Source organism: Limulus polyphemus, unplaced genomic scaffold (genome assembly GCF_000517525.1).
Source record: "Limulus polyphemus unplaced genomic scaffold, Limulus_polyphemus-2.1.2 Scaffold3660, whole genome shotgun sequence".
NCBI lineage: Eukaryota > Metazoa > Arthropoda > Merostomata > Xiphosura > Limulidae > Limulus > Limulus polyphemus.
Genome location: NW_013669270.1, coordinates 1,650 through 14,231, shown reverse-complemented (window position 1 = coordinate 14,231; position 12,582 = coordinate 1,650). Strand labels below are relative to the sequence as shown.

General features: G+C 32.4%; 1 long non-coding RNA gene across 1 annotated transcript; it reads right to left on the bottom strand.

Moving 5' to 3' along the window:
- Positions 1 to 967: 967 nt before the first annotated feature.
- Positions 968 to 11,871, bottom strand: LOC111088389. Its single transcript, XR_002612917.1, has 3 exons — positions 11,660 to 11,871; positions 1,741 to 1,812; positions 968 to 1,087 (listed from the first exon to the last, which is right to left on the bottom strand). It is a non-coding gene; the product is annotated as an uncharacterized LOC111088389 (long non-coding RNA).
- Between the last annotated feature and the right edge of the window lie 711 nt (positions 11,872 to 12,582).

Here is a 12,582-nt window from a genome sequence, read left to right as displayed (position 1 = left end):
TTATTTTTGAAAAACTACATACTTGTAAGACCTTTAATCTCAAGGTATTTCATTCACTAGTTTCATTTTTGTAATGAACTTTCACGATAGTTGCATACCTACTTATAATGTAAGCAGGTTATAGTCAAACAGTTAAAACCACCTTTAAAATATGCAAATATTAACAATGACTATTTCACAGTATCTTTCTTATTGTATTTATAAACCCACCTAAATCACTATACAAGTGTATATGGAGTGAATCAAAATTTCACAATTTCAACAAATTTTCATCTAAATATGTACATGACCTTTCCAGACAAGCATACACAAAAATGGCACACCTTATCACTAATTCTTTCACAGAATTCTTCTGTCTGTGGTTCCAATGATTCCTTCCTTGTATAGAAAAGGATACTAGTGTGTGTGTGTAAAATGGCCCATGCACTACTTTGGTCATATAACTAGATTTGAGGGTAGGTTGGTAGAGATCCTAATGAGTAATAAAATCGAATTGGATGTATGCGTGCCCAACACTTGGTATTGCTAGTGCACAAAAATAATAGAAAGGAAACAAGCATGCATAATAATTTTTTTTAATTTTATAAAAACAAGTTGGAATTAATATATACATAACCTAGCTGGCTATAGTAATATAGAAAGTTTTAATGCTACAAAAAATATGGAAACAACAAAGTCAAAACTACAAAACTGAGTTCAATTTTTTTTTAAGTTTTATCCAACTCAGTTTTTGTAGTTTTGACTTTCTTGTTTCAATACTTTTTGCAGCATTAAAATTTTCTATATTACTATAACTAGCTAGGTCAGTATGTATCAATCCCCACTTCTCTTTATAAAAACTTTTTTTAATTATACTTGTTTTTATAAGTGAGAGCATGAGAAAAGGACAATTAATTAACTATATTCATTACAGTTCAATTTTAGTTTTGCTCTAAGTAGGTAGCTAGGTCTGATGGGAAGTTAATACCTTTTTGTCCATGCTGAAATACAAATTCAAGTTTAGCAGACAGTCTGTGAAGGGCAGTGTTGTCATCCATGATTGGTATACCACTGTCCTGAAAGTGTTTTCTTAGTTCTTTCACACAGTCTGCAAGATTAAATTGAAAATATTAAGTTCTTATATACACAACACAATTTTTGGAGATTTACTACCAAACTATAATTATAAAAAGTCTGGGAAGCTTAGTAACATGTAATCCTTATCATAGTGACAAAATCTTCAACCAAATAGGAACAAATCAGAATATAATATTAACATTTAAGATAAGTACAGTTTTAGAATAATAACTAAAAAAAGTTCCAACCAACATTAAGTGTCTGTAGAATAAATATTAATGGCCATAGACAATCTAACAATTAAATAGGAACCAATCAGAATGTGTAATTTTTCAGTAATGATGACTCTCAAAGCCCGAGCTCGGTACATTTTGATACTAAACCACCGATCTTTTTACTGGCATCAAAACTATGTCAAATGTCAGACTAAATTAGAAACTCAGTTACACAAATTTAAATATACTTATAGGATTATTAGGCTTAACCATCAATCACATACTATTACTACATACACCTAAGCCTAAGTTTTGATTCACGTGCTTTGTTAGTTTGTATCACATGCTGTCTATTTTCGGTCTCATAATGTTACTCGAAGACTCTCAGTATTTATGAACTTCGAACTTGCATGTACATAAAGAAATGTAAAATGTGTGTAGTAGATTAAGTGAAACGAATTCAACTCACCTCGTATATCGGAAACTACTTTGTCTAATCGTACTTCCGAAGCCATCCCTCAGCTGCATCTCTTTCGTCCAACTGTCGACATAGAAGATACACACATAAGCAGACAAGTTTATAAACAGTGCACAGCCGTCACGTGAAAGATGTCTAAACTAACACAGCAACTCATCTACTGCCAGTGATTCAATGGGCTTAAACTCCTGAGCTTTACAAACCTATCTAACAAATGCGTAGTACACAATACAGTGATCTCGAAAAGTACGTAACATATAATAATAATGATTCTCAAGAACAAATGTAGCAAAAAATACGGAACACACAATACTATGTGATATCGAGAAATATATAAACCTAACTAAAAAAATACGTAACGTACAATACTACACGACCCTCGAGATATACAAACCTTACCCATACTTGTAGTACACAATACAGTGACCTCAAATCATACAAACCTAACACACAACACTACACAATTTACAATGATCGCATATTTTCATAGAAAACAATCTAATTTCTACCAACCATAGTTTCCATGAATAAAAGAAATAATCGTGTTATTTTATCCTAGAATCAATAATCTCACAGGAAATTAGGCACTCTTAAAATAATCGTATTATTTTATGCTACAATTAAGCTGTCAGGAAAATTGGCACTCTTCTATATTCTGTGCTTTTTTTGGCAAATAGAAAACGTTGTGACTCAAAGAATCAAATCAACAAGTTAAACAACCTCCCACGATTCCTCAGCTGTATAATGACGACTCCAAAAGCCTTCGCGGATGATTCATTAGCAATGTAAGCTTAATGCTATATTTAACCGTTATTAGCTGTATCTACATAAGTATCAGCCGCGTCATGTTATGTCGTATAAAAGTTTCTCAAAACAACTACAAAAAATGGAAATTTAACAAATAACTTTGTAACTTATCAACCGAAAAGAAATAGACGATGGTGTATGATACACCAAAGAGAACGTGCCTGATAAACACGTGACGAGAAACAGCTGACGTACACAATGGCTGGGAAATAGATGATACATAAAAACTATACTTCTTACTCAGACAAAGAATAAGAAAAAGTAAGTGACAGCGTCTGACAAAACATTACAAATCTACTATTAGAAAGACTGTTTCTTTGTGGAACTTCGTGCAAATTACTCGAGGGCAATCAGCGCAATAAACAGATCGAAAGTTGTTTCAATAAGCAGAAGTCACAATGGCAAAAGATAGAAAGAATGATGTAAAATGGACCAGCGGTTAGATAAACACATAATATAATCACCGATTCAGATGATAAATGAATAGTCCAGCGAGTAATAACAGTTAGTAATTTCTGGTTAAGTGACAGTGTGAATGATAAGCACACAATATTAGGTGATTCACAGAAGTCACTAAAGCCAAGGGCCTGGCATGGTTAATGGCTAGGGTGCTCAACTCGCAATCCGCGGGTTCGAATCCCATCACCTAACATGCTCACCCTTTAAACCGTGGGAGCGTTATAATGTGATAGTCAATCTCACTAAATGATTAAAGTAATAGCCCAAGAGTTGGCGTTGGGTGGTGTTGACTAGCTACCTTATCACTTCTAAATCAGAGACGGCTGGCGCAAATAACCGTCGAGTAGCTTTGCGAGAAAATCAATAAACAAACTAAGTAAAATGACTGATGACCGAGTAACCGATAACATAATAGAGTGACTGATGATTGACCAACAGATAAAAATATAACAGAATGATTGAATATGACTTAGTTTTGGCCATACACATTTTCGGACTTAAACAGTTAATCCTGGTTAATTGTTATTGCGCTTTTCTTATAAAATTGACCACGAATATTCTTCAACTTGATTTAGCTTCAAAACATATCTTTAGACACACGCAATGAACTTCGAACTTTCGCCCAGCAAGAATACTAGTATCATGTATGAGTCATGTATCCAACAGCCAATAGATACATCGTGTGTAGATGAAAACAACACACGATGATCTTTGAACTTCCACCTTGTAAGAATTTTAAAGTCATGTATGAGTCACGTAAAACCAAAAGCCAATATATGCGTCATGTATCAATAAGAAGAACACGATATATTTTACCATTTATAAATGAAACACGAGCTATGTTCATTACTTACAAATGTCTAAAAATACATATTGTTTAACCCTTGTTCATTTTTAATGTTTTACAATTACATTTGTCTTTTGTAATAGCGTCTATTATTGATAAATATAAGCTAAGAACTGGGCTGAAATTAAAAGGTTATCTCTACCATACGAAAATGTATTCGAGATAATTAACATATTGTGAATTGAACAAAACAATGGAATATATAAACGGTCCATGCAAGCATTAAAACATAATTCATGCCAATGTTCAAAATAATATCCAGCCGTACCTATTTTATTCTGTTATTCAGGAACTGAAGGTTACACAGAATAGCGAGTCTTCTCGAAGATGGTTCGACTTTCTCTAACCAAATCGTTAAATAAGCGTTGCTGCTTTCACAATCACTAGTCTTTGTCTCGGAAACTACGTCAAATTCTTAAACACGAGCATTGCTTAAGTTATCTACTGCTTAAAATAGCTCAAACCAGAGAAGGCCGAAGTGTTTTGGTGCCAAGAACAGCTACCACGATCACTAGTTAGAGCCAGCTGGGACATAGGTTCTTCGTTTACATGGAACTACGACTATTATTACAATACAGCGGCACATGATTAGCTTTCTTCTTTTTCTATCTTACGACTAAACAAAACATGAGTCTAAAAGTTCTTTATTTGAAACAAATATATTTAGAATAAACATTTTAAAGGTTGCGTTTTAGTAACAATAAACTATTTTTCACAATAAGCATACATTGACGAAAAAAGATATACGAAATTATCGAGAGAATTACGTACGTATAAACACGTTTTACTAAACAAAAAAATATTTATTGGGGTTTTGTATATTAACTGTTGTAATAGTCGATAATTTTCATTTTTCAGAAATTTCATTTTACTGACTCCTTATAGTCACAACATACGAGTTAATTAAAAGCAGAATTATGATTTTAAATGTATAAATATATAATACGGACCGATCTTTACTCTAACATTATCCATATGCCACACTAAAAAAGCACGTGAACTTATCTCACTGGGGATTGTATGTCTACGCTAAAAGTCGAAAGGCTGGTGGTAACAACTTTAAAATGTTGAAGCTCCATATGTCTATCACTAGAAAACTCGTAATCTTTGAATTACTTGATCCTTAGTCATCTATACAAGTTTTATAAGGATTTTTTAACAAGTCTAACAAAAACAGAAATATCTAATTATTACACAGAAAATGCGTTATACGTTACACTTATAGTTTTAATATGCAACTATTATGTTAATTAACCAAACTTGTATTCACGCACGTCACACAGTAAAGTCATAAATAGAAAACAGCTGCTGCACAATCAAAGTTACAAAACATTTGAACAAGTATAGCTTCTCTGACAGCACAGCAAATAGTTTATTTGTAAGTCTTCAGATGGGTATTTATTAACGAGGAAGAACGACATACAACCAAGCTTCTGTGTTTAGTAATGCACTTACTATAAACAAATAATGTCTAATTAACTGATAACACTTTGAACGGCGTATTTCGCTGGTATATTAACTAATATGATAGTCATTGTAAAAATTGTTTGCAATATAGTCATATGATTTTCAAGTGTCGTACAGCCGATAAAAAACAAGTTGAGGCACAGTGTATTCATACACGCTTTATACATTAGTTAATATGGATGTGTGCCATTCATGTACACTAATATCCACAAGTTCCGTATTTGTTATGCGGAAAGCTATTTCCAACACAGATAGCAAATAAAATACCAATAAACGAGTGTACACATAGGAAAAATCGTAATATGAAAGTTCTTTACTTACTGACTGACTCCTTGTTTTTACCAGCTGCTAAGACTGGAGAGAATTCTAAGCACATGCACACAGGACAGAGTTGGGTTCAAGAATAATGAAATTATATCATATTCAAGGTCATTCTACAATCCTTAGATTTCCTACTTCACACCAAATAAACGAGTCCCTGTACAACCTCGTGAAATGAGAACAACCTTCCTCCAGGTGGTCGACACAGTAATAGGACTAAGTAGGTATATAACTTACAAACGTTGCAGAACATAACCTGTAGAGCGCATTTCAAAATCAACAACACAAACCAGCACTAAATCTAACGGAACCACCATGACAACACGGTCAATTTGCGACCTTCGTACATCCGATTTTACCAGTGAGACGCTAACTACATGTTGGATAAAATTTCCGAATATACATAAATAAAAATATATTCTTTACTAATTATTGAAGGATGAATTACAATCGTCACAGATACGATTCTGATGCGTCAGAAACAAAGTTATTAGAAGCGTTAAAAAGTTACAAAAGATACATAACATTAGTGACTAAAATCCGATATTAATTACCGCCACTAAATGGAGTTAGCATACATTTTCCCTTGTTTACAATTAGTTTACGTATGTGGTATTATGATCCACCGATATCCAGTTGAAAAGACAAAATTTCCCGCAAAACACAGGTTCGGGGCAAAGAGTAAATTAAACATGGAAAAAGTAGTCTGAAACATCAAAATTCTTTATTTAACAAACCGGTGTTCTGTCTTGTGTGGGGGGGTCAGGGCTATAGCCTACACGTGGGCCCAAAGAAAAAAAAGAGAGAACTATAAAATTACCGGACTTAAATACTCAAGGAAAATAAAGAAATTATGGCATCCCACTACTGCAACCAATGGTCTACATGCTAAGTGCTAGCTTTAAACTTAAGAACAAAGGTTGCAACACGCAACTTTTACCTTTGTAAAAGGATTAGCACACGTTCACGACCTTGAGGCAACCAATTAACACAGTGATTACTGGGAATTTAAAAATAAAAAACTATTAAACGAATAATGTGAAATCCATGCCTATTTGAGTCGTTACATGTATTCTTGAACAAATGCTCCTTACATTCTCTGTATGGAGCTCAAAGGTTGAATAACAGGTCGATTACATAGTTCATAACATAACTGTGATATTAGAAGTGAGAAAGGACCATCATCATCATAAACATTAACCTTGAAGGTAGTTGCCCATTTCTAATATCACTCACATTATATGTCTTAAATAAACATGATATAAATTTACTGGTCTGGATGTTTTTAATCATGGAGTCCAAATTTAATAGCATTTTTACTTACAATGCAAGTTTTAATGTGAAACCAATCAGAAACTTTTACCCATAAAAATATAATATTTTTAAGGATCTTCCTGGCTTAGCAACTTAAGAAATTTTATGGTAAGGCTTTCTACTGCTCTCCTGAATGAGGGCACCAATGGTAAGGTCTTGTCATGTTATTAAGTGAAGTTTAAAGTGTTAACAAATACTATCTGGTGGTAGGAAGCAGTGGCAATAAACTTCTGTAACTGTAAGAATTTGATTAGCTGGCTTTATCAAAGGTTTATTTCATCGTTCCTTATTTATTACCTCTGCCACCGAAGGTGACGGAGGTTATGCGTGTTTGTATGTTTGTCAGAGAGATTTCTCAAAAACGGCTGAATGGATTTGGACAAAAGTTGGTATACACTTGGACTATGACCCAACTTAGAAGTGTTTAGTTTTGGAGGTCAAGGTCACATAAAGTTACAGAAATAAAAAATCCCTATCTGTTAACATGGGGACTGATTTTTCACACTATTTTTGCTCTATAACTCCTTCAAAAATGATTGGATTTGGTGGACATATGTAGAATAATATTCCTCATTGTTCTGCCAAAAATGGTCCATGTCTGTTGATAACTACAGACATAGGGGCACATTTTCTTATTTTTGAAGGCCGAATATGATCAATGCTGCATGGCAGAGGTATGCACTCTACCGAGTGCCTCTCTAGTCTTCTCAATATTTTTAAATTTTCTGATAATAATGAAATTTAGCCAATACCCTTGAAACCCATCTTTCACAATGAAAAGGCCTAAACAATCTTAAGCCATCATGGGTAGCTATGGAATCCCTGGAAAATATATCAAGGTGATGAACATCGTGTATCAATACTTTGAATGCTCTGTTAAGATGTAAATGATAATTATAAGAACTTAGAGTGAAAGTAAAAATTAATGTGTAACAATATGTCAAACATTATATCTTTTATATTCAGTGCCAACAAGGCCTTCCACCCAATAACAGGGCTCATCCTGAGAGCTGTGATATGAAAGGCACAGTAATAGTTGAAGTGCTATATGTATACATAACATAAGTTTATAGTTCACAGATTGGACAGGAGTGTGATAAATATGTATACTCTATCCTCTGCTTTTCTCAGTTGGCCATGGACTGGTTGATGAATATCATTGGTAGTAAATTAGAAGGTGGGTACCTAATCTAAGTAGATGATGTGACATTCTTTTCTGAAGACATCTGATCCATTCAAATTAGTCTACAGAAAAAACATATGGAGTAGGAAGCCATATTTGGTACAGACATCAACAGAGAAAAACAAAGCTAATATCTACAAAATAAAAGAGGTGACTGTATCAAGACATCAGGTACAGAATTTTATTATTTAGAAAGTCATAAACTGAATATACTTAGGAAAGCTGCATCTAATATGAAGAGACCTGGTATTTAACAACAAGAAAATTGGATACTGTATAAAAATAAAATTTTATATTAGCAGATTTTATTTCTAACCTACTGTAAAGAGAAAAAACTTAGGCAATAACAGAAACACTGAATATGAAACTGAAGGAGTTTGACTCAAGATACTTTCAACTCACTTCACACATCTAATTACAGCACTAAATCACAAACAATGAAACTTAATGCAAGGCACAAAGTTCCTGTAAGCTTGTTATTGGAGAGGAAATGCCTAGTTTTGGCACCTAATAAGAGTTCCTCAAGAGAAACTAGTAAGGAGAGAGAGAGCATGAAAACCACCAGACACAGAGGAAGAAGTAGACCAAAAAAACACCATGGTAAAAAAGACAGTTGAAAGAAACTTTGTTAGGACTTGATTTCACTTGTCAAGAAGCAGAAGAAAAGAGTGGAAGAAAACATTTTCTAGGTACATTAAGAAGTATCAATAAAGCAGGGCAGCCACATTCTAAACATTTTTTTTCTCAGATTTTCCAGACCCGTATGTAAAAATGTGACATTTATATTTCAACTTTTCCTACTAAATTTACCTAATTAACATCATTTTAGCTTGTAACTTCATTATAAAAAGTAATAAAAACCTCTGAACTTACTTCAGAGTACAGTGCTACAGAAAAAGATCTTCAAATAAGGAGATTACACGTTTGTAGTATACTATGAAATGTTGATCTTTCATTTATAAAAGAAAATTTTAGATAATTATCTACAAATGTTATAAACAAGTAAATAAGGTAGCAAGAAAAGTGTATGACATGCTCAGAGTTGCTAACTGAATACTAATTTCTCAAATGCACTTCAAATTAATTTCCAAAAATAACTTGAACTCTTTGCTAATAAGCCTATAATCAAATAAGATGCTTCCAGAAGATAGAATATAACTCAAACATTGGAGGAAAAAAAATATTATTGTTTAAGCGAGGAAAATCTAGGGCATAGAGACAAAATATGTATGTGCCTAAGATAAACTAGAACAGTATAAAAGCAATTTTGGATATGACTAACAGTTTATTTTAGAAAGAGTATGTTTATTTGAAATACCCATTAGGTAGAAACTACAGGGTTGCCACAAACCTAGAAAAGTTAGAAAAAATTGAAAGGTTATCCCAAAACATGGAAAAGTCAGGGAAAATGGTCTCATAACCTGCTTGTAAATGCACACCACAGTACTCAGTTTTGCCAGTTATTAGTATATTTTAACATAATCTTGATCATTCACTCCATGGTTATTTATTTGTGAAGTGGTAAAACATGTAATAGGATAAAGTGGTCTTGTTTCCATTTAGCAAACTGAACTTTCCATTATCATTTTTATCAAATAATCCCACATAATTTACACAATGATAGAAACAGTTACAACATTATTAATAAACCAATAAAAGGAACCTTATCAAAAAGCCTAATGGAAGTTTTAGATGCATAACATCAACTTAAGTGCTCTCATACAGTCAAACAAGTGGTTTAAAACTTGAGCCATGTATTCCTACTCAAGAAGATTCTCATTTAAGTCTCTTAAAGCTCCAATATTTTCTATGGTTCTCACTTTATGCTGTTAAACATAAGAAAATTTAAACTAAATTATGTATAAGCTAAGAGCCTTTCAAAGTTCCTGTAAGCCCCAACTGTTGTTTTCATAATCTTAACCTGTTTTTGTTTCTTTCAGTATTGTATCATATCTTACATTTTATTAAGTAAATTCAATATCCTTAAAAACTTTATATTCATAATTTATTAAAATATAATCTGGTCTTTCATTTGAAGATCAAAATGTATAAAGAATACAATCTTTTTCAGCAAATGTAAAAAATCTTTTAAGAACCCCCCCCCCCTCCACCTCTCCTTGCATTACTAATACTTATCCCTTTTAAAATTAAGTTTCTCATTCAGGTTATTTAATCAAATTAACTAGTTTCTGAATGTAAGCCTTTCTAAAATTTGGCTTGGCAAGGTGGTTGAGGCAATTTACTTGCAATCTACAGGTTGCTGGTTTGAATCCTGTCACTGAACATGCTCGCTGTTCCAAATTCCAGTCATCAGGGTGTTGAGAAAGAGTAACCCAAGAAATGGTTGTAGAGAGTGTTGACTGGCTGCCTTCTTTCTAGTCTATCACTTAAATATTAGGGATGGCTAGCACAGATACACTAGTAGCTTTGTACAAATTTCAACAAATATGTCCAAAAATTGAAGCTCCCAATAATGTTAAACCTACTTTTATTAGCAGTGTAACAAATCTATGCATAAATATTTAAAAACAGTTTATTAGGGGGGGCTTACAAAAAGTTCCATAAACATTTCTTTCCCTCTTCCACTTAGTAACTCAACCCAAACAGTCTCTAGATTATCAGTACATTTTGTGACATCACATCTTACACAAATCAGTTTTGACAAACAAAATAATACTTTCTATCTCTTATTTACATGGTCTCTGTAAAATTTAAAACTTTCAAAACTAAATCTAATCATTTAACTGTAAATTAGTAATATCAATGATATCAAACTTAATAATGCTCTAATTTCAATAATTTGTTACAAGTACTTTTTGTAATATTAGCATTAAAAACGGTGAGCTCTTTGTTTAATCTCTTATATTCAGTCAAAAAAGTTTAATCTTTTTGTCATAAGTCTTTTACAAGCCAAATTAAAATCCTCCAATGTCCATAAAAACATTCATCTCTAACATATTAGGTAACTAGTATAAATAATTCTTAATTAAGTAATTGAGTTCTTCTCCAAACCTACTTAAGTATAAACCATTGTGATTAAACAGCTTTTACCCATACAATTTTGAGCACAGTTAATGAATATATGACATTGGTTAGACTTAGAAATAGAAGTTAAGAGTTAGACATTCGGTAGGTTCATCACACTCAATTTCAATTGGTGGACCATTTATCGTTTCACACTGACATGATTAAAATAAACATCACTATTTCTTTTCACAGAATATTAATTCATAACCATATCATACATAACTGTATAATGTAACTAACTATAAATTAACTAATAGTATCATGAGAAACTGAAAAACAATACTTTGTCTAGATTCAGCAACTTCTGTTTGGTTTGATGTGGACTAGTACTACTACTACTACTAGCCTTTATAATTTTATACAACTGCGAAAATGTAATTCCATTATACTATATTGCAAGCTGAAATATTTTAAGTAAGCCTATTTAAAAGTTTAATTATAAATAATTAAATTGAATTTAAACTTTAAAGTGAGGAAAAACTGACCTTTAGGCTCTAATTTTGAAGTTTATCTCTTACTAACAATCCACTATGACACTCTTGAAATTAGTCGTTTGCGGTAAACTATATCAAATGTGTCATTAATTCTTTTATGAAGCAAGAGCAACTAAATCAAAATCGAGACATTTCTAAACAAATAAAGTTAGTAAACATAACTTTGATCTCTAAAAAATACATGTAAAGCTTAAACAGCGACACCTGGCGAGAATATGAGCCTAAGTTCAAGTTCACTCGAAAATATGAACAAATAACACAGTGACGTCGCAATAGTATATTGAATAATATTGCGTAAATTTGTTACATTTAGGCCTATGTCATGAAGCTAAAGGTACTGCAAATAATCAAATAAATTAATTCTTAAAGAGTTAACTTTTAAAGTTAGACATATTACTATTAGCATCATCTACATATTTTTGTAAGCTTTATTTTCAATACTTGAGTAAGGAAGCATATTAATTATTAAACAAATATAATAATAAGTTGGCAAACAAGGATTTATAAGCATAATAAAGTTGTTTATTTCAGTCTATTCACTCTACGAATCGTTGTTTGCCAACATAATGTTACGTCTCCGTTTGTTAATTAATTTTCCGTAAATTCTTTCCGACTAAACTTTAGCGACACAAGTCCTTTCTTAAATAAAACTGGTTTATTCTTTTTGAATATAACTTTACGATACACTTAATTTCAACAATCACGCTAAAACAAACGCTATATCAACGAACGTCAACAATACTTCTGACTGCAGATCAATTACACACTGTCTACACACATTACATTACATTCTTCCGCCACGTTGTCACCCTCTTTTATATACCAGACTACCCTATATCTAGTAAATACTAGAGCATTCGCCAAGGTACAGGATAGTTCTAGAAAATAGGTGGTGCCACACCAGTCACGTGATA